The sequence below is a fragment of the Adiantum capillus-veneris genome, chromosome 6 (assembly GCF_014529385.1).
Source record: "Adiantum capillus-veneris isolate H3 chromosome 6, ASM1452938v2, whole genome shotgun sequence".
Classification (NCBI taxonomy): domain Eukaryota; kingdom Viridiplantae; phylum Streptophyta; class Polypodiopsida; order Polypodiales; family Pteridaceae; genus Adiantum; species Adiantum capillus-veneris.
In genome coordinates this window covers 136088811-136109191 of record NC_140936.1, presented here as the reverse complement: position 1 = coordinate 136109191, position 20381 = coordinate 136088811, and the positions used below count along the sequence as shown (strand labels likewise).

Genomic DNA, 20381 nt, shown 5'->3' with positions numbered 1-20381 from the left:
CCCCACTTTCATCATTTCTTGTGTTGATAGTATCTTCTTGCTCATTGGGATAGGTAAACAGAATTGTTGACACCCAAACGACTAAGAACACACATTGGAACATAGTCTCACCAGCTTGCCAAAGGCGGCTTTATACAAGTTTTACCCTACCTTTGCAAGCAATTAATGGAAAATCATCTTCGTGCCTGTTATAACATTAATGTTGGTCAGAGACTTGCTTAGCACACACAAAATCATCACGAATTTCATAACTCATTGATTTAATCTACTCACATGAGCTCAAGTGATTTGGGATGGTTGACAACAAGTTTTCCATACTTCACTATTCATACCTATTTCATTGTGATATCAAACATGTAATATATTAATTTTCTTTTATGCCTTGCCTACTATGAGGCATAGGGTAAGACCGCCGGGTAGTCCAAGGACCAAGATGGACATGCAGTCGAGGGGGGCCTATTTTTAGCAAGGCAGGGCCTATATAGGGCAGGGTTGGATGGAGAGTTGCATGCTCCAGTTCTCTCAGTCCTATACTAGTATTACAGCGAGGTGGAGCAGGGCAGCCATGGAGGTAGGGAGAAGAGGTGTGGAAGGAGTGGTGCGTGGTCTCTCTCTCTCTCTCTCTCTCTCTCTCTCTCTCTCTCTCTCTCTCTCTCTCTCTCTCTCTCTCTCTCTCTCTCTCTCTCTCTCTCTCTCTCTCTCTCTCTCTCTCTCTCTCTCTCTCTCTCTCTCTCTCTCTCTCTCTCTCTCTCTCTCTCTCTCTCTCTCGGTTTCTCTCTTAGTCGGTCCTTCATGGAGGGCTCAAAAGCATGAGCAAGAACATGCATCTCAAGGAAGTGGCCTGCAGGGAAGAGCTCGTGGCTTGGCATGATTTGTAGGTCTACAAGGACAGGTCGAGGCTATGATCTGTAGAATTGAACGAGGAAGACCGCGTGAGAATCAACTCTTGTAGGGAGGAGGAGGCTATGGCGGCCAACAAATTTTGTAGTGTCGATGGAGTCGAAGAGGAGTGCCTTTGCAACGCAAACTTGTTTCTTCATGTGGCCGCTTGCAATGAACCACCACAGTGCAACATGCAAGCAGTGCTTCTTCTCTCTTTCTCTCTTGGCAGTTCGCCATCACTGTAGTAGAGTAACAATTTTGTTTTTTGTCCTTTACACAAGTGGGCACCCCAACATTGGCACCCTCCTCACACAAGGGTACTAGCCCATGACAGGGATCTACAGCAGGGTTGGCAGGTTTAGCATCGGTAGCATGGGAGACTCACAATATCGTCAGAGGCATGCAAGATTGGATGCGAGTTGCAATACACAGCCTGAGTCGGAAAATTCAGTAACGGGTCATTGGCTCGACATTGATCTCTTAATTTCACAATTCTTGCATGCCTAGTTTTAACATGTGCGGCAAGGTAAGGCCTGTTAAGAAGAGGTTTGAAAAGCAAGGAAGTAGGGTCTCTACGTTAGCCGTGGCTCACTACTGTTTGGATAATTTAACAGGTAAGCGAGTTAAATTTAAAGTTCTAACTTGTTGAATCTTACAAAAATCTCCCCAATATATATGAAGGAAAAGCAAAACCTGCTTAACTAGAACACGGTTGGACAATCTAAGGGTAGCATATGGCTGTATCGGCATGGCATGAGTCATCACCTTGAAATAAAGCTCTGTATGTGCAACGTTCAGCAGGCATAATAAGATGATGAAATATGATTTTGTATGAGGCTACCCATGATTTCTATGGAGTATGAATCTGTATGAAGTTGCCAACAAGCACAACTTGCGTAGATAGAGAAACAAGAACAGTGTCATGAATGTTTTGGTGTATTTATATGCTAATTTGATCTAGAGTTCATTTTGCAAAACACTATACGAATTAGGTTTTGATTGGTATGCAAGGCATGTCATTATGTCCCGATTAAGGAGCAAAGATTGTATTTTCAGCGGCCACAAATTTTGTTGGCCAGTATCTCTTTTGAAGGAAAAACTGAGGCTTTCAAGAGCAAGGCTCCATATTTATGTATGCATTGGATGCATAATCACTTCAAAGCCATTGTAGCTTACCAATGTGCATGCACATAGGTACGTGAAGTACATTGAAAACACAACCATGCCACCAACAGATGTATAAACTTTTAATGCCAAGGTCAATTGTTATAAAAATCAATAAGGCGAAGCTTTCTAAGTTATCTATTACAAGATTGTGCAATCTAAGGATTTTTAATAAGATGTACGCTTTGGCAAGGATTTTTTTTTTTACAAAAGCTCGACAAGGTTGAGTCTTTTTTTCTTTGACATATGTGTGTCGCCAGGAGCATCTGTTAGCTATGAGAACTCAATCTGCATTCTGTTTCACTTTTTTGCTGAACTTATGCGAATCAAGGCTTCACTCCAGGGCATTTTGCATATAAGTTTCCAAAGTTTGGATTATGCTATTAGCATACGGAATTTGGGAAACTTGGCACAATGTGTATCTAATTTTATCTTAGAGTTCTTTATGACCCACGCTACAATGGCATGCTGGGTACATCCTATACCTCTAAATTTCTCAGCATATATGACTACGAGCCAGCTTCAAGCAAAGACAACCACTCTTAGAGAGGCAACAAGGTTAGTACATGTCAAGTGATACTTGTTTTTATTGTAATTTAATCTTTCATCTGCAAAATATTTCTCTGTGGAGCAAAGCAAAGTGCTTTGCCAACCTTCATGTGAATCAAGGCTTCTATCATGTACCACGGTACTATCCATTGACTTCAGATTAAGGATGATGGTATGCACATTTTGCACAAGTGAATATAAGCTCACAATTTCCATTTGGCAATGACACATTATGATGTATCCATGCTCGTGTAATCGTGCCAAGCACGTATAGTAGTAGCTCACAAGGTTGAGATTGTAATTGAATCCAAGGGCTTATCAATCTATTTATCTAAGATGCATGCATGGCATGTGAATCAGGCTCAAGGGTTTCACCATTCAGTAGATCTCTATATAACTGCATTTGTGGGATATTTTAAAAAACCTATTTTAACATGTCTAAATGAATAAAATGACCCCTTATTTTAGGACTTTTCTCAAAAATTGAATATAAAAACCCTTTATTTTAATGTATCTCTATTAAATTGTCTAATTTTTTTGCATTTTAAAATTCCTTTTGAGCTACGTTATACATTAACATGATCACATAGTGCACCCCCCGACGAATCAGATGGCAATACGTCCACACCACCATTATTTACAGTTTCACAATGACACTAGCTACTCTATCCAAGAAGATTTAAGGCTGGTAGATGGGCTTCTGATTGTTTTATATGTATACATCGGTGAGCACTTCATATCACTGGCTCTATGCACAAGGTGCAACCAATCCCAATGACGATTTCTATGTGTAGCAAGTAGGCATGGCCTAGCTATCAAATAACTGATTCATGGGAAGTCATGTATAAATTAAGACAGCCTCCAAGCAGGTAATTTCTTGTGTAAACACCTGAGACAATCTAGTAAGAGTATTTTTCTTTGGGGGTATTTGACGTCGTTTTCCTCGGCTCATAGAGGAAGAAGATTATCTCATGACTTAGTTGTGAACTCAGGGGGTGCACTATGTAATCATGTTAATGTATAGCCTGAGTTCAAAAGAAGGGATTTTAAAATGCAAAAGATTTAGGCAATTTAGCAAAGATACATTACAATAAGGGGGTTTTAAATTCAATTTTGGAAAAAAATCCTAAAACAAGGGGTCATTTTATTCATTTAGACATGTTAAAAGAGGCGTTTTTAATACCCCGTGAATGCACGTTATATAGGGAGGTACCGAATGGTGAGCCCCCCGAGGTTGTGAATAAGATTCCAAGTGTTGAAGATCTCTTGATTAGTTGCAACATTGATTATGTCTCTAGGAGTGGTTTTTTCAAGAGTATGACTTTGCTAATCCACAATCACTCCATAGGTGCTGACATGATTTGAGCTCAGGACAACTATAATTTCAAGGAAAGAAGTTCGCAATCTACCAAGGGGTAGTAGACAAATTCAAATTTCTCAACTAATTCCAAAACTTTTGACCACGGTAGACTGTGTTTGTCATCGTCTTGGTCATGGTTGGCTGCTAGGTTGAGCAGTTTTTATGCAAAGTCTAATCACGTGGTTTGACATTGCAAAAGCTAACCAAGGGGTTTGGATTGCAAACTCAACACCCAAGGTTACCAGTTTCTAATGTTTGTTTTTTCCGTTGTTTATTTTGGGTTTGCAAAGTGCACGTGACTACAGATAAGTGAACGTTATGTTCAACCTCTAGGTATGCATATGATTTGGTTTTATTCCATTTTTAATATTTTTTGCTTGACTTTTTCAAGTTGGATGAATAAGCTTGCATGCTTTCATCTATTTTTCTCTTTAGAGACATGACAACATCAAGTAAAAGCAAAGAATTTTGGGCCGCATGGTCCCAAATATATTTTTGCATTATGCAGTTATGGACTCATTAGAAGATTTTGGAGGTCGTTTGGAGGGCCTTCTAAGAAATTTTATTTCTCTCTATAGAAAATTTTCAAAAAACACCTTTGAAGTTATTGAGTACATCCAAAAGAACAACTAGATACTTTGAAAAGTAAACCTAACTTTTCAATGGTCCTTAAAAACGGTCACTTTTTTTATTAAATGCGAGTGTCTTTTTCACAAGACCGATGCCACTCATTCGATGTGGCTTGCATCATGACAAAAATGAAAAAGAATCACGAAATTGTAAACTAGTATCAGAATGTCTACTTGCTCTTTTCTAACATCCAAAGAAGAAAAATTGCCAAAAAGTCTCTAAAAGAGGGTTTTTACCCAAAAGTTGTCGAACAACGAATAGAGGTTTTGACGCTAGTTTACAATTCTGTGCATTTTTTTTCATTTCAATGATGATGCAAGCCACATTGAATGAGCGGTGCTAGCCTTGTGAAAAAGGAACTCGCATTTAATAAAAAATGATCGTTTTCAAGGATGATCGCTCTTTTTCTCTCTCTACTAAAAGGCCCTCCAAAAGACCTTCAAAATTTTCTAATGTATATGGAAGGTTTTATCTGGCACATGTTGCCACATGGGATATACCATGGTCCAGGAACTCAAGAAGTTCGGTTTAGCCAGTGTGGAGCAAGAGTAATAAGGGCCCCTCCCACTCATGTCACTGAGTGTTTACAATTACTTCCACACACAAGTACAACTCGTACTTGAAGGATGTTCCTTTTACATATATCCTTTTTCAAGACATATTCCACATGTGGTGAATATGAGTCTCTGGGACTAACACACTAGCACCCGTCATATCAACTATGTGTCACGGCAAAGTCCCTAGCTGCTAGTTAAATCTGTTTGCTAGATCATTTTGAGCACACTGTATCAACAACAATTTCAATGGCAAAAGATTATCGAATACTTAGAACGACTTGTTAAGGTTACAAGTGGTGCTAAACAACATTAACGGACGATTGTTTATGCATATAGCATGGCTATGTATTGTTAATAAGAATGTTTTATAGTTTGTACCTAGAGGTGACTTATGTTTCACATTCTGTTATGATTCAGACGTTTAACCAAGGCCTATAAAATATTGCAATACAAAATACTTAGTTTCTTTTTAGAACTATTTACACTCCTCTTTCATGTATGCTATGAGCATCATATTTGCCATAAGTAATAGCAAGTATGGTCATGGATATGCAGGTTCAGACCCATTTTTGCTAAATGCATGTGCACTAGGTGTTATGGGCCCTAGTGTTTAGCAAACGCTGATTTGGAGCGGCATGCGTATTCATGACATTAGTCGCTTATGAAGCATCTTGCACTCTATGTGCAATATCTTTATGGGATGATTTTCAATCTACCAATCACCAAAAAGGTCATGGATTGGTTTGGATACTTGTGGGATTTGCAAGTTAACCGCGATGGTTATTTATGACAATGTTGATTCCTTTGCCCTATTGTAAGGCATTGTGATCCCTGTTTACTATTCATTATGGAAGAGTCTCTAAATGGTACGGAAACACACCTATAGTGCTATCATTTTTCCAAAGAGGATAGAAAAATTATAAGTGTAATCTTGTGCTAAAGGATATGCAAGTGCGTACGTAGCACCAAGCAATCCAATTAGAAAGCATGTATCGCTCTAGTTAGAGTTTGGTTACCATAAGGTAAAGCATGTTTACAACAAGATTTAGACATCTCTTCATGTTTAAGTCAGGTTTTCAGCCTTGAAGACTAGTTATGGTGGGGTTGTTTATTGTTGCGATAAAATAACAAGTCAAGGACTTAAGCTTTGTTGATGAGTTACGTCTGCATGTTACTTTCATGGAGAGTGAGGAGAGGTATTCTTTGTGACACCTCCTAGTTGCGATAATCCTTTTAGTATACTCAAATGGGTTCTAAAGGGAGTTTATACGCTATGTAAGATATGGGCCGATTACACAAAACGTTTGCAAATGGACAACAATGTGCAAAATCAAGATGTTATTCTTGATTTCATTGAACCTCCTACTGAACTGAACCATGTTTCACTCAAATAGATAGTTGGTTCCTCGAAGGATATTGCCACGATGAAAACATTAGTGTTCTTATGAAGATACAATCACTTTTATTTTTTAGGACAAAAACGCTTCTCTAAGGGCGGGTAATGTTAGGCCTAGGGTAAGACTGGGCGGTAGGCCAAAGACCAAGACAGACATGCATTCAAGGGGGGCCCTATTATTAGCAAGATATGGCCTATATAGGGCATGGCCGGGTGGAGAGTTGCATGCTCTAGTCTTCTCAGTCTTACACCTAGTCCATTGCACAAATTTGATAATCTAGGCAATGTATAAATACTCATCCTAGTGTAGGTTTATCGATTTAAGCAACACTAGTTATCCATACAGATCCGTCAGTTTAGGCAACACGAGTGCAGATTTGTCAATTTAGACAGTACACCAACAAACAACAGATTCACTAATTCAAATAATGTTAGTACAGATTCGTCAATTTAAGCAGCACAAGTGCAGATGCATTGATTTAGACAAAATAACCGATTGATATTGATTTAGGCAAGACCGACTACAAATCATCTTACAATGGCTGGCTACCATTGCTCCTAGTATGATTTTGTTACCCTTATATATAATGGAAGTGATTTTGTATTTGAGATTGGACTTGAATTTGGAATTGTCTAATGATGATTGCTTGTCAACACTTTGTATGGAACTGGAATTGAAAATTATGACAACTCATTATTGACTAATGAGTGTGACTAATGATATCTTGATCCATCAAGATATGACATATATTGCTTTATTCTTGTGGTATAGGACACTAGAATGTACAATATAAAAATAATGACAAGCATATGCAAATTCATTGTTTAAATTTAAGAGTTCTATTTTTGACACATGATTTTAACCTCTCTTTTTTACACGTATGGTTTGTAAATTTTTAACTTATTATTTGAGGACAGTTGTTTTTCTAACAGAGGGGATATGAAATAAAAATGAAAGTATACTTATTGCAGCTTACAGATGCAAATGCATAATGGGTCGATGGACTATGCGAAAGGAAAGCACATTTAAAACTATTTTATTATATTAAAGTGTTCTTTATGAGTTATGATCACTATATGTTTGTACGAATAGTATGTAATCATTTCAGAATTCAAGAAATCTATAAATACATACGTGCAAGGAAAAAATGCTCACTTTTACACAGGGGGGAGATTGCACCTGGTATCTATGCCCTTCTTCTCTCTTCTCATCTCTCCTCTCTTGTTGTGCCGGTGTAGCACTTCGATTATGCGCTTGTGGGATTCGCCAACACTACAAGAGCCCGCTTGAATCCCAATGTCAAACTACCGGCGTCAATGGCGGGAGTCAATATATGTGTAGGTAAATTTGGTGGGAGATCAACGTTTTAAAAATATTATTTTTTGAATTTTCAACACTTGTACCGGTAGCTATTTTGGTGCCTGTATCGAGGTCCTTTCCAACACCTGTACCGAAGTTTTTTCTGACGTCTCTACCGGTGCATGTACCAGTGGACCCAGCAAAAAACAAAACCGCAGGTCTTTCCTACACATTTCCCTCATTTTCGACCTCTTCTGTTGCCCTCCTCCTCCTCACCTGCTGTAGATATGTTGCCCAACGAGTTGCCGGAGGTGAGATTCTTGCTTGTGAACTACTCCCCAGCATCAAGGTGAGATTCTTTTCAAGTTTTCATGTAGGTTTGTGTGTATGTGTGTCTAACATAGTGTGTGTGTGTGTGTGTGTGTGTGTGTGTGTGTGTGTGTGTGTGTGTGTGTGTGTGTGTGTGCATTTTTGCAGGTTTGAAAACGTTTTTGAGACCCTTTCTTGCTCAAATAATCCGTATGTGAGTGCCCAAAAGTTTTATTCATTTCTATTTAATTTAAAATTATATTGTATTTTGACAAAATAAATTTTCATTCATTAGGCTTTCAATGCTTTAAATTTTTATGCAATTTTGTTTTGAAATTATGCTTTGGGGTAATTTTGTTTTCAAATTATGCTATGGAAAATTTTGTTTTCAAATTATGCTATGGGAAAATTTGTTTTGAAATTATGCTTTGGAGAAATGTTTTTTTGAAATTATGCTATGGGAAAATTTTGTTTTGAAATTATGCTTTAGAGAAATTTTGTTTTGAAATTACGCTACCATCTCATCATCATCATGCGATTGATGAGGTTTAGGTTATAGGTTTTGGTTAGGTTATAGGTTAGGTTAGGATATAGGTTATATGTTAGGTTATAGATTATATGTTAGTAGATTATGTTAGGTTAGAGGCTAGGTTAGATTAGGTTTAGGTTATAGGTTATGTTATGCTATAGGTTAGGTTAGAGCTAGCGGCAAATAGTGAAAAAAAATGCAAAAGATTTTCGAAAATGACTCGTGTACTTCAAAGAACGCGAACGGACTTTGGTTAGGTTAGGTTATAGGTTAGGTTTAGGTTTTAAATTAGGTTATAGGTTAGGTTATGTTATGGGTTAGGTTAGATTAACTTATAGGTTAGGTCAGGTTATAGATTAGGTTAGGTTAGGGTATAGGTTGTATGTTAGGTTATAAATTATATGTTAGGCTAGGTTATATGCTGGGTTATAGGTTATAGGTTAGACTTCAAAAACCCTAATATATAGTCATTGACCAATAAAGATGAGATTATTACCCTGTGGTCCTAATCTCCGTGCACCTCTAGACCGAGGTGTGCGGGGATCGGGCCTAGATAGAAAATGTGAGGTTGTCATGTATTGTCACGTAGTTAGTAGTGTGTAGTTATAACAAGAGTGTTTTAATTATTTGTTGCATCATTGGTCGATAAAGTATGGACGATAGGATGGCGTGTCCTTGTGCGCATTGCAAGCATCAAATCTTTCAAAAACAAAAAACTTACGACCACCTCATACGCAATCACGATCTCTTTTTAATAGAATAACTACAAGACCTGCGTTATCGATCTCATGGTCCAGAGACAATAGATCAAACTCCACAAGTAGATATTGCTCCAACTTCATCCCAGAGAAAATGATTTTTAAATAGACAGCCATCAACTGAGTCCTCCCAACCAATACCTGATGTGGCATTTCAAGAAGTAGAGATGGAGCAGATGTTAGACGCGTTCTTTGACATGGATCTCATCATTGAAAATATAGAAGACAAAATTATTCAAGGCAATACTGCCAACCAACCTCAGCCATTCCATCCATATTGACGGCATGATAGCAATGATAAAGATCGAGATGATGCAAACTCTTGCGTGCATGCCGCTTTGCAATGGTGTGAAAATCTCAGTTCTCCATACCGCTTTGACAATGCTTAATTTGCAGTTTGTCTATGGGTGGTCTGACACCTCCGTCGCAGAGATTTTCAGGTAAATACATTGTATCCTAAGCATGATAAAGTGCAATCTATAGTTCAATAATTTGATCAAGGGGTTGACATGTTCATGTAACGACAGGTTGTTAATGAGAAAATCTTGCCAGAAGGGAATCACATGCCTCCTACCCATCCAACCGCTAAAAAGATTCTTACTAATTTGGGCTTGGATTATCACAAAATACATGCATGTATTAATTTGGTTTGGCAATCAAGTTATGGTTATGGTTTTCAGTGATGGTATATGGCAATCATGTGATGGTTATGGTTTGGCAATCAGGTTATGGTTATGGTTATGGTTTTGCAATGATGGTATGGTTGTTATGGTTATGGTATGACAAGCAAGTTATGGTAATGGTTATGGTATGATAAGTGAGTTATGTTTATGGTCTTGCAGTTTTCGAATCATATTTTAATTATGGCTATAAAATCTTTATGCTATTGTGCCTATGGTTTGGGAGTCAACATTATGGGTTATGCTTTTAAGAACTTGTCATGATTAAGCTTTTGATTTTGTGATTTTGTTCTTTTTACAATTTTGCTAATCTATATACACTCCCTCTTTAGCGTCAACTTGTAGGTGGAGTGTGGTTGCTTGTGCACTTTTCCTTTGGACAGAGAGGGTTGTTTTCTGTTGCTGCAGTACATGCAACATCAGTTCCTAGCCCTCTCTGTCCAAAACAAATATGCAGATTTGGTCGTTGGAACAGAGCTCGGTACACACGCCGATATGGGCCTCAGAACAAGCATCGATATAAGAGAACATTTTTGGTGCAAATAACTGCGTTAATTCCGACGCAAAAAAAAGTGTGTATTTCGGTGCATATAACAGCGTATATTTTGACGGTCTTTATCAGTGCATATATCGACGCTACGATATCGACGTTTATTACGATGCTTATTTCACGGCATTTTACTTTTAAAAGAAGATTTGTATTGTGTCGGTATCTGCACCGATTTTTTGCGCGATGTGTTATAGTGCAAGTATATTAATCTATTTTTTTATGGCTTGTAGAATGTTAGTGGTATTTTGTAGCCCTCTTGTGCACCCATTTGTTGGACTCTCTCCCTCAATCTTCTGATCTTCATATCTCGTGGGGATCACTATGTATAAATTTTGTATATCATGTACGTTCAAGGATTATTTTTTAAAATCCTTAACTGTTTGTGAATATTTGAAAAACATAATAAATAATTATCTTATTCAATCTGTTTTTTTTTTTGCTTGCATTTTATGGTACCCTTTTGTATGTGAAAATGTGAGAAAAACTGGAAATGAATAACCCCTTCTGTTGCACACACATGATAGTCACATAATTATTATGTGACTTCCTCAAGTCCATATCCCTCGTTGACTCTTGTAAAGACATGGGTCCTATGGGCAAGGCCACCGGCATGGTCGGATAGTGTGCACGCTAGGGGGAGGCTATAAGATAGCACGGTTGGACTCTCTCCCTCCCTCTTCTGATCTTCATATCTCGTGGGGATCACTATGTATAAATTTTTTATATCACGTGCATTCAAGGATTATTTTTTAAACTCCTTAACTATCTATGAATATTTGAAAAATATTGTGGTGTACACACAAGATGGGACCAGACTGAGTGTGCCTCCCTCGCATACAGCACCTCCTTATATTATCATGAGAGGTAGTTACAACCATAACATGTCCGACCACACTAGGTGGTCAGACTGTGGTGTGTGGTTGTGTAGGTAGAGTCCGGTCACCTAGTGTGGTCAGACTCTACCTACGCAACCACACACCACAATATAATAAACAATTTTCTTATTCAATCTGTATATTTTTTTCCGCTTGCATTTTATGGTACCCTTCTTTATGTGAAATTGTGAGAAAAACTGGAAATGAATAACCCCTTATGTTGCACTCACATGATAGTCACATAATTATTAAGTGACTACCTCGAGTCCATATCCCTCATTGGCTCCTGTAAGGACATGGGTCCTATAGGCAAGGCCATCCGCATGGCCCGCTAGTGTGTACGCTAGGGGGAGGCTATAAGATATCACGGTTGGGTGGAGACTAGCACACGCATTACCACCACCCTTTCATTGGTATCCGAGCTTTTTTTGGGAGGAGGAAAAAAGCAAGTTTCATGTGCGGGTGACGTTCTGCTTATCTCCCATGTTCCGCAGACAGCGACACCTCTACTGTGCAGCAGAACAAGACATGCGCACTTTTCTGTGCACAGCGCGTGGACAAACAATGACAACCGACCGCGGCCATCCTGTCTACGTCCTCCACAGCGGGCGACTAAGGCACGCGACGAAGGCAAACTTTACGGACAACTCGACGGCACCGAAGGCTTCCGTTGGCTACGCACATAGGAAGGCCGCTTAACCCTTGCATGAAGGAGGGTTGAACCCACCCCATGAGGGTAAGAGGCCAACACTTTACCATCAAGCTACCCTTGTTGTGTATAACAAGGAAAGATAGCCTACTTGTGTTGAAAGAAAAAATAAAAGGAAAGGGAAAGCTTCAAACTTCAAGAGAGTAACTTCACCCTTCCTTTTCACTTCTTGGAGGAAGGCAAGTTTTCCTCCAAAAAATTCTTTTGTCCTCAAGGAGGTAGCTTCAAAGTGAACAAAAGCCTTCACGAAATCACCGGGCTTTTGTGAAGAATCAACAAAGGTGTTCTTACAATGAACGACAACTGAAGCGCTCAAATTCCCGCAAGGCGAGGTTCTCATGCAACGCAAATTGTGGAGCATACAAAATACAAAGATTTCAATTTTTCAAGGTACAAGTTGTCATTTTGTTTTTCTCTCTTTGCATTAGTGTGTGTTTACCATGGCCAGTGAGGATATCCCACTACACACACGTTTGATTTTGAGCACGTAGATCAAAATCAAGACACCACGGGTGCTGCTGACACTACTATGCATGATGATGATGATGTATGAGATCATGGGCTTATAGATATGGCTTCTTTCAAGACTTTGGAACATCACCAAAGCGTACGTGAAAGCAACCTCTCTGCACTCAATGGAAATGTTACCAATCTTATCAAGCCATCCTAAGACTAAGAACTATAGCCCAAAAACTCTTTGAATCTCATTCAAACCCTCCTAAACCAGATTAATCATATGCTAAACCAACTCTAAGCCGATCCTTAACTCCAGAACCAACTCTCATGCAACAAGCTCCCATAACCATATCCAAAGTGATGATCAGGCTCTTCTTCTCGACTTTGAAGCGGCAAAGGACGGATGAAGGTGAGAAAAATCATCGAGATAATCTTGGTAGGCCAACTACGGTAGGTGATGCCATTGTAAGGAACTTAAAACTCCACAATAAGCATTTAATTCAAGCAGTGGTATTATTCATTGTCTATTTTGAATATTCAAGTTTTGGTGATCAAGCTGTGTGTTTAAAGCCCTATCTCCATTAATTGTGTCTGTTGCAACTCTTTTCCCCGCACCTCTCACAGCCAGGGGCCCAGTTCCTTCTCGGCTCACCTTTTGCATACTTATCCCCCAACATTCTTGGTGAACCCGACGCGAAACTAGCCTGGGTGGGAGGTCAGGATGGAGATTCCAACAAAATTGATGCAGTTTATTGAATATTACAATTTCAACAGATTTGATAAAAATCTAGCGGTTGCAGATCTGCCAAAAATGTTGGGCTTAGTTCGGAGATGTTTGCAAGAAGTAAAAGCTATGAAGATGAAATAGCAGGCTGATGGTGCAGTGGACATGGCACTTGATGTCGTACATGAACAGTATAGAATTTCTCAAGGACATGATCCAGATGGACTCCTTGCATGCTATCAAGTAGAGATGAAGAGCCGAGGAATTCCAGAAGATCGGATGATTTTGACCTTTGAAGAAGTTGTAACCTCCGAGTTTAAAGATAAGGTACGAGAATTGGTAGGGACATACCCCACATAGTGGGACTATTTTGCAGAACGGTTTGTTCATGAAAGCTAAAAAATTATCGAGTTAACAATGAAGGACATTATTGAACGAAGCGAGATTGTTTTCTATAAAGAAGAAGGGGATCATATGCAGTTCCTTAATTATGATCAATTTTGGGACCATATTTCTGCAAGAAGTAAAGCCAAGGAATATACAGCTTTGGAAGTAGCAAATTCAACAACAAAGGACCGTATTTTGAGCAACCTAGCAAAGGTACATAATGAAATTAATACGGAAACACAAATGTATTAATTTTTTCAAATATTGCTCGCATGGAAGCTACCTCGAATAATGGTTCTAGCGAAGAGCTAGACTGTACAACAAATTTTTTTCAAGCTACTGACCTTGGCATGGGATGCTCTCAACAAGCTTATCAAGAAGATGAGCCACTACAGGCTTCTAATGGATCTATCGGCACTATAGCTGATAAGAGTAGCAGGTTTACTACAGATGATTGCATAAACAAAGCTATTATATACACGATAGTTGATGAACTGGCCGAGATTTTGGACCTAACACAGGATGAGCCTGAAGATGCCAAAGAAATTATGGTTGCTCCTAGCAATATTCTTGCTGATTCTATTATCATAGAAGCAGATTCCATAATTGATGGTTTTTTGGCCCAATATGAAGGACAAGGTTATAGCAGTATAGGTGAGCTTTGTGATGCATGGACCCCTTCAGAGGGGGTTCCTGATGAACCTTTTCAAAGTTATAATGGCTTGCTAAGTAGCATGGATGCAGATGAGGAAGTAGAGGATGATATTGAAGATTGGCTACATCATGCTGATTGTCAAAAGGATACTGACATGGATTCTACATTTATGCTTATATACGGGCTACAAGAGGAGCCAACTCCTATAGCTTTGATGAATGACGAGACTTCCAAGGGTGATTTTTCCAAGGATGCTATGGATGAAGATCTTCAGGATAAAGCTATTATCCATGATCAAACTCAAAAACCAGGTAAAAATCTCTCTGATGATACAGGTCCAGAAAGTCCTAAGATTTTTCATAATGGCTATGAAGCTAGAGGGGGTGATGATGCTAAATCATCCTTGATACTGCATAAAGTGCACAGGGCTTTTCATTTCTTTGGACAATGTGCTAAATATGGCTAGATTTGGATACTATTCCTAGTAATTCTTATGTCAGTGATGTCCTGGATACCAGTAAAAGTTAGTCAGAATTCTTTATTTTTTGCTGGTAACGACCTTAAGTTACCGAACGTTTATGAGATGTGGCTGCTGCACTATGCTTCAGGTGAAGCTCTAGTATATTGCCGAGGCCATCAATGCTATGTGATCTTAATGGTATTTGATCCAGGTGATTCGACAGATCTTCAAAAGCAGGTTCACTATGGATGGGTATTTCTGGGTATATATTGTGGTTTCTTTCTCCTAGATCCTGGAATAGCATATTTGGAGCAGAAATGCTTGAAGTTGATTGATACAGGATATGTATGCTCATGTGGAGATTATGTTGTGCCACTATTGGGGAAATTTCTTATTATCCCATTTGATCTTGGGAGCTATTGAAGAGAAACTTGTAGGTTTAATGATATCACTTATTTTCTTGTAGCAGGTTACTTGGCAGTAGATTCGTTTTTGGATGTATGCTAAGACAGAAGTGTTTTTGGTTATATGATCAATAAGCTTACATGGCTAGCTTGTAGTTGACATCTTTGGACAATTGTTATAATATCTTCACATCTTTTGAGATGGTTCTGCTACCAGAACTTAAAGTAAAGGACTTGAAGACCATTCCGTGTGCAGACAGAGTAAGGCATACTTGATCTTGACAGGGTTCCCTAAAGCGATCTTGATGGTCAAGCCGTGTGCATAAAGTAGCAGATCGATACCAGATTGAGAACCTGCTAATAAAAGGTCAAAGATGATAGGAATGGGTCCGAAGTGCTCACTTCCAAGAGCATGTCTATCTTTCCAATTCGTCAATCAAGGTTCCAGTTGGCAAGATATGGCCAGCTTAAGTATTGTCGGGGGCCGGTTCCAAACCGCCCTGGTCTCCTTGATCAATCAAATTCATATGGCTTAATGCAGTGCGGTGCTGATGTGTATGCGGAATGTGGGCCGATGCGGAAGCATTTTTTATAATATGCCTAGCCTTGACGGGACAACTCTCCAAAAGCAATCACTTATACTTGCTTCTTGCAGGCATGTGGCACTATTGAAGATTTTTACGACATCAAAATTCATGATGATATTGATAATTGATGGAGATTGGAGAAAGATGTTGTGCTTGACAATGCTTGCCCATCATTTATGCCAAATGTTATGCCCTTACAGTACTTATGGCCGCCAATGAAGGAAGCTTGGCAATGCTTTGGTCGATATGTATGCCAAGAGTGGTGCCCTTAAAGAAGCCAAGGACCCCCACTAAACTGTGGACAACCAAGGGCCATGGGCAAAATGTTTACCAAATGTGATGCCCTTCTAAATTTATCCAAGGGGTCTCAACCTATGGCCACCCAAAGGCAACCAAAGGGAGGCCGCCCGCCCACAATGAAAAAAAAAAGGGGCCACCCTAATTGCTAAGTGTGTGAAGCCAAGGAAATGCATGGCGAAGACAGCTAGCGAGTGGCACAGAAGAAAGAAGAGGATCTCGTAGCGCATGCTACGGTGCTCCAATGAAGCTGGCCCAGAAGCAAAAAACGCTTAGCAAGGCAAAGCGACCCCTTCCGGTTCCATTCACGGCTGATTCCGTGCTGGTGATCACTCGGCCTGCCACGTCATCAAGAGGCCACTACTATTAGCGATATCACTAATGGGGTGGCCGAGAATAGGATTTTTTTTCCCATGAAACCTATTAAAGAAGGGGAACGACTCCCTTTTAGGGGGCTCTCTTGTCATTTTTGATTCTCTTCTCTTTTTTTTCATTGAACCCCTTCTCTCCCAGGGGAAGAAGCCTTGAGATCATAAGCTCCATAATCCAAGCTAAGCTTTGATAAGCGGGATTAGCCGAGCCTAATTTTATCTCCTCAAAGCTCTCTTCTTCGGGTGATTCATCCTTTTCTCTCCGGAAGAGCAAGCTCTAAGCCTTAAGCCTCTCAAACTCATTAGACGGGATGATCTTAAGCTTAAATACTCTAAGCCAAAGCTCCTCGAATCTTCAAAGCAATATAATGCTAACCTTGAGTCTCAAGCCATCTTAAGCCTAAGCACTATAACCCAAAAACACTTTGAATCTCATTCAAACGCTCCTAAACCAGTCTAATCCTATGCTAAACCAACTCTAAGCCGATCCTAAACTTGAGAACCAACTCTCATGCAACAAGCTCCCATAACCATATCCAAAGAGATGATTAGGCTCTTCTTCTCGACTTTGAAGTGGCAAAGGACGGATGAAGGGGAGAAAAATCATTGAGATAATCTTGCTAGGCCAATTAAGGCAGGTGATGCCGTTGTAAAGCATTTAAAACTCCACAATAAGCATTTAATTCAAGAAGTGGTATTATTCATTGTCTGTTTTGGGTATTCAAGTTTTGGTGATCAAGATGTTTGTTTAAAGACCTGTCTCCATTAATTGTGTCTGGTGCAACTCTTTTCCTCGCACCTCTCATAGCCAGGGTCCCGATGCCTTCCCAGCTCACCTTTCGCATACTTATCCCCCGACAACGGTGATAATGGAGGGCCTCTTTTCATTGTTTGCAGAATGCAAATACGATGGAAAGAATGACTCCACTTGTATCTCTGCTGGAAATTCCCCTCAAGATGTATAGAACTCATGCGTATTGCTTCCTACAATGAGCAATCTCCCGTCCGGTAGTAGATTTGCAGTTGAATGGTACCCCCTTGGAATAGTTGTGACTGCTTGCATGATGAAGCGGCTCCCCTCACTTGCATCTAGCACATAAATCACTGGGACAAGACTACATTGATTGCGTTTCCCCATCCTTGACATCCATTTTGAGCTTCGTTGATGATGAGCACATCGTCCGATGCTACAAACAACATGTCATCCATTGCACGACGGAACGGAATGTCCTCCATCTTCCATGCAAGGTTCTCTACTGTTATAGAGATGCGGCCGCAAGTTTGTGATGCATTCAGAAATGGTGCTAGGAATCGAAAGCAGTCGGGCTAAGCCACTCCGCACACTAGGACTTTGATGCTTGAATAGTTGTCCTCCGCCTTGAGTGGCAACATCACCAAGGACCCCACAGACAGATAGTTGCGGGGCTCAACGGGGATGGTCGAGAATGTCTTTTACCACCGTGTTTGTCTTGTAGTTATACACAATGGAGTCCCTGCTGGCAAAGATGTATAAGTTTTCGTCCAGAAGCAAATGCACGAAAGGGTAATAGTTGTCATTCTGCACATCGTTTGTCTGATTGAGAAAAGGAAGGAACACCTTTTGAGAGCCTCCGGTAGGGATGAACTCGAGCGTAAACACACTACGAACACCGACGAGTATTTGTCGTCTGTTTGGTAAACCGTAATAACTGGTTCATTGCATACCAGCGTCCATCCTGAAGCGAAACATACGGGTCCTCAACCCAATCGCAAGATGCATGATCGTCACTAGGACAAGGTGTGAAACAGCGAATCTTGGTATTGCAGTCACAATCGCCGCCGGTCTGGATGAGTTTTCCATCGAGAGCGAACTGGCTGGAGGAGCACCAAGTGTCGGTGAGGATGTTACCTATATTACGGAGTTACTTGTAAAATTTATGAATTCATAGAAGACTCAAGGAGCCACAAGTGGCACGGTTCAAGGGAGCCAAGCTCGCACGACTCAAGGAGTCAAAGAGACAAGTACTGCAGAAGGTAGCAATGCATTACTTAAGAAATCACGGAGCATACAAAACACAAAGACTTCAATTTTTCAAGGTGCAAGTTGTCGTTTTTTTCTTTTCTCTCTTTGCATTAGTGTGTGTTTACCATGGCCAGTGAGGATATCCCACCTACACACGCATTTGATTTTGAGCACGTAGATCAAAATCAGGACACCACGGGTGCTGCTGACACTAATATGCATGATGATGATGATCTATGAGATCATGGGCTTGTAGGTATGGCTTCTTTCAAGACTTTGGAACATTACCAAAGCGTACTTGAAAGCAACCTCTCTGCACTCAATGCAAATGTTACCAATCTTAGGGAGTTACTTGTGAAATTTATGAATTTATAGACGACTCAAGGAGCCGCAAGTGGCATGGTTCAAGGGAACCAAGCTAGCACGACTCAAGGAGTCCAAGAGACAAGTACTATAGAAGATGCAGAAAGTAGCAATTCATTACTTAAGAATATCACAATTCCTGAGTTTCACGGGGAAGAGCGTGATTGCAACAAGGATGCGGTCAATACATTCTTACACAAATAGAGTGGTATTCATATATTGGGACACACCCTAGATATAAAGACGACTGTGGAAACAAGTCTATCTCTTAAAGACAAGGACTATAAGTGGTGGATGACATTTCCAATAGATGCTCGTCCTCCATCTTGGGTTGCATTTCAAGCTTTTTTCTCCAAAGAGTTTTTGGACTCCAATGAAGAAGATAAGGATTGGTTAGCATGGGATGCATGCCGCATGTCTGGCCTCTCTCTCACATAGTACCTTTCAAAGTATCGGGAAATCATATTAAAACTAGAAGGTCTAGATGAATTTCGAAAGATACTGGGTTTTAATAGGGGCCTTGACAAAGACTATCATCTTCATGTATAAACCCAACATCCAAAAACTTTGGAAGAAGCCATCAGTCATGCCCAAAGATATGATGATGACCAACAGAGGAAAGGAAATGTTCCCTACTCTAAGAATACTTTTGCTAAGAGCAATGTGGCTAAGAGCCAATGGCTAGGTAGATCTCCCATACGTTCCAATAGGAATAAGAGATAATCTACCTCTCCACGCCCACAAGAGGCTAAGAAGCCTAAGCAATCACAAGATACTTCATGTGGGCCTCTCAGCAATGCTGATTTTGAGCGTGCAAAGAAACACAATTTGTGTTTTAGATGTCTTTCGGACCAACATAACAAGAAAGATTGTCCTCTTTTGCAAGGCAAAGAAAAGGCCATGCACACGGTGCAACGCCTCACATTAGATTCATCTCCTAAATATTGTGTTGTAGAGGTTATTTATATGAAAGAAAAGCACAAGTGTTGTGTGCCTGCTTCAATGTGGCATCCCACCTTTGGCACCCATGATTTGATTTTCATGCATGGCACTATTAACGGACAATGTGTTTGTATTTTAATGGATGATGGTGCAACTCATAACTTCTTAAACTATAAGCTAGTCAAGAAATTGAAGATTACACAGACTCCCTTCTCTCACAAGTATGTGGTGGAGCAGATGTCTGGGAATGATAAAGAAATATGGGACACAGTAGTTCAAGCAGTTGAGCTTATTGTTCAAGATCATACGATGACCCTTGACTTCCAAGTTATGAACATGGACCGTGCTCATATAGTTTTAGGATGGGAATGGCTGCATGGTTTAGGAAACACATTGCACACTAGTTATGAACACATCTCCTTATCCTTTATGGCCAATGGTAAACATGTTCTTTTTCTTGGTGAGAAAAATATACCATGTGCACC

At 39.9% G+C, this 20381-nt stretch overlaps 1 pseudogene; it reads right to left on the bottom strand.

Annotated features, from left to right (window-relative positions):
- Positions 1 to 17436: 17436 nt before the first annotated feature.
- LOC147456336 (aldehyde oxidase GLOX pseudogene) overlaps positions 17437 to 20381 on the bottom strand; it is a 44610-nt pseudogene continuing 41665 nt past the window's right edge.